This window comes from Dioscorea cayenensis, chromosome 18 (assembly GCF_009730915.1).
Source record: "Dioscorea cayenensis subsp. rotundata cultivar TDr96_F1 chromosome 18, TDr96_F1_v2_PseudoChromosome.rev07_lg8_w22 25.fasta, whole genome shotgun sequence".
NCBI classification, from domain to species: Eukaryota; Viridiplantae; Streptophyta; class Magnoliopsida; order Dioscoreales; family Dioscoreaceae; genus Dioscorea; species Dioscorea cayenensis.
In genome coordinates this window covers 8,320,792-8,324,127 of record NC_052488.1, presented here as the reverse complement: position 1 = coordinate 8,324,127, position 3,336 = coordinate 8,320,792, and the positions used below count along the sequence as shown (strand labels likewise).

General features: G+C 44.7%; 1 non-coding gene across 1 annotated transcript; it reads right to left on the bottom strand.

Annotated features, from left to right (window-relative positions):
* Positions 1–2,400: 2,400 nt before the first annotated feature.
* LOC120283119 lies at positions 2,401–2,507 on the bottom strand. Its single transcript, XR_005543120.1, has one exon. It is a non-coding gene; the product is annotated as a small nucleolar RNA R71 (small nucleolar RNA).
* Between the last annotated feature and the right edge of the window lie 829 nt (positions 2,508–3,336).

Below are 3,336 nucleotides of genomic sequence, written 5' to 3'. Positions count from 1 at the left end.
GGTTTTTACACTAATATGTGTGTTTTTATGTTACTTTTATGCAGGTAGGGTTGTGAGGCCGAGTATGAAGGAAATAGGCCAATGTGGATCATAATGCACCTATTTTGGAGGAAATCTTGCTAAGGTTCAAACGCGAAGACATAGGTCAGGTGTGAGATTCTAGAGTGTGTGGCAACCTCCATGCATTCGAGTGAGCACATCCATTGGGAGGGGCACAAAAGCAGTCACACTCGAGCATTCCGATTTATGCACATAAGAACGAGAGCTCCACCAACATGTATATCATTGAAGAAGCAAGTGATTCACGACGTAAACGTGTGCCTGTTTGCGTTACTCCGATGAAAATATGGAATTGGGAAGTTATTCAGGTCGAAGACTGTAGTAGAGCACTGCAGCAACATTATAGCAGCACTGTTTACAGTCGGCCGAGAAATCAGAGAAACAGAGAATCCACACGGGCGTGTGGAAATTATCCACGGCCATGTGGAAATTCCGCACGGGTGCGTGTACCGTCCACACCCTTGGAGTTACTCGATTCCAGCCTTATTTAAAGCCGATTCAGCCCCGATTTTGGTATTCTTTTCTCCATATTTTCCCCAACTTGAGAGAGGGCTTTGGCTAGGGTTTTGAGGGGTATTGGCTAGGTTTTGGAGAGGTTCTACGGCTCCAATATCACGCGTCATTTGGAAGAAGGTTATTGGGAGAGCTTTCGTCGGCATCGATCCGGCGAGGTGTATCCTAGGCTGGACAAAGGATCCCTTGCGACGAGTAGAGGACTCCCCACAAGTCCATCGACACGACCATCAAGGGGGTTTCTTTATGGATTCATTGCTTTTACATTCGATTTCTTTGATTGTACTTAGCTCCATGGAAAGCTAAACCCCTAGTGGGTACTTGGGTGATTGGGAACCCTAGGATGTATTCGTTTCATTGAACTTCTTTATTATGCTTTCAATAAATTGATGTTTATTGTGAGTTCCAACCTTGAATCCTTGATTGTACGAACATTTCCCCTAGAGTGACACTAGGGTTGAGAGTTCTTGTTGGTAACCTTGTAAGTGAGTGAGTCGAGAGGTACAGGAGCGTCCCCTTTCCCCTCCGACGTGATAGATTCTATCTCCGTTCCTTGAGTTCTTTGCGGCCATAATAGAGTGAATGGTCTAAGGGAGGAATTCTCGCTGGGGCTTAGTTGCGCGTGCAACGGAGTGAAGCGTTGAGGGGATCTTAGTATCTAGGGCTTAATTGTGGTTAGGGACCTTCCGCCTGGACCAAAGGGTTAGGTCTATAATTAGGAAGAGATTTATCACTTGGAATTCCTAGAGCTCATTACAACTTTATTCGAGTGCGAGGTTGAGAGGTTATTTAATCTCTCCTCCGGGACATGAATAGAGTTAGGCATAGTTGACCTTAGATTTGGGACTATGTATTTAAGGATTTCCACGACTCACCATTGCATTGATTAGGAAGCATAATAGGGAGTTCTTGCACTTGAAGCGATTATCGTAGGTGAAGCATCATCCGAGTACCCCATCTTTATCGTTTGCCTTACCTCCTCATTACTTTTGCTCTCTTACTTTTTGCTTTTAATTGTTGAGAATTGAATCATTGTCACACTTATCATTGTTGATATTCCACATAGCTAAGAATCGAATTAAGTGTCTTTACTCCCTACTCCCTGTGGATTCGATACCCGCTAACCCGGGATTATTACTTCGACAAACCCGTGCACTTGCGGGATATACGCAAGGGGATCTTGTCAAGTTTTTGGCGCCGTTGCCGGGGAGCTAGGCGTTTAGAGATACTTTGCACTTTGTTTTCTTAGCTATTTCACCACACATTCTAATTCATATCTTCTTATTCTATCATCCTTCTGATTGTCTTTTTCTTTGTTTTTGGTGCAGCTCTAGGTTATGACCCGAGGGAATCCATCAATATTGATTGAAGGAAACCCTGAGCTTGAACGTACACTTAGAAGAAAAGGGAAAGAACCTGTGCAAGAATAGCATAATCCAGCTGATTTGGAAGTAGAAGGATCTGAAAACATGGCAGAACAAAATGAGCAACAACGAACACTATCCGATTATGCGAGTCCTTCAGTGTTGGGGACACAATCGAGTATTGTGCGTCCCCCAATTACAGCTCAAAACTTCGAGCTAAAACCGGCATTCATCCATATGCTGCAGCAGTCCGCACAGTCACATAGAGAGCTTCCTCGAGGTGTGCGACATGCTGAAGATAAATGGTGTGACGGATGATGCCATCAAATTGAGAGCCTTCCCATTTTCCTTAAAGGGGAGAGCAAAGCAGTGGCTACACTCATTACCTAGAGCATCAATCACTACATGGGAGGAGATGGTAGAAGCTTTTCTAGCCCGTTATTTCCCTCCCGGAAAATCAGTAAAGATTAGGAATGAGATCTCATCCTTTGTGCAGTTGGAGTTGGAGTCTCTATTTGAGACATGGGAAAGGTTCAAGGAACTCCTGCGAAAGTGTCCGTAACATGGATTCCTGGAGTGGATGATTGTTCAAACCTTCTACAATGGTTTAAACCTGAGTACAAGGCAACTCTTGGATACGGCGGCAGGAGGTACCTTAGGTAGTAAGACCCCCGATGAGGCTCGTCAATTGATTGAGAAAATGGGGTTAAATAGCTACTAGTGGAACGCTAAGGAGAAGAAAAAGGTGGCCGGTCTCTATGAAATTGATGCGGTAACTTCATTGGCGGCCCAAGTGGAGAGTGTGAGTAAGAAGCTAGATCTTATAGCTTCGAATAGTGTTGCGGCCGTGACCAATTGCACCGGTTGTGGTGGAGGACATGCTCCCTCCGATTGCCCGATCGTTATTGGTGATGTTTCTTCAGTGGAAAACGTTGATTTTGTAGGTAATGGCATGAGACCTCAAGGGAATCCATATAGCAATACTTACAATTCAGGTTGGAAGAATCATCCCAATTTTTCATGGAGAAATCAAGGACCACAGAAGACCATGGGGCCATCGGGTTTCCAACAACAGCAACAAGCACCTCAAGTGGAAAACAGAATTTCAGGCTTGGAAACCCGAATGACGGATTTGGAGAAGCACTTGGCTAGATTTGTTCAATCGGCAAATACAATGTTTGAATCAGTCGAGGCTACACTTCGCAATCACACCGCCTCTTTGCACAACCTTGAAAATCAAGTAGGGCAAATTGCAAAGTCTCTCTCCGAAAGGCCACATGGAAGTTTACCAAGCAACACGGAAACCAATCCTAGAGAACATGTGAAGGCGATCACTTTGAGAAGTGGTCGTGAGGTTGAAGGGAGGCTTCCGAGTGAAAAAACGAAAGAACATGCACCC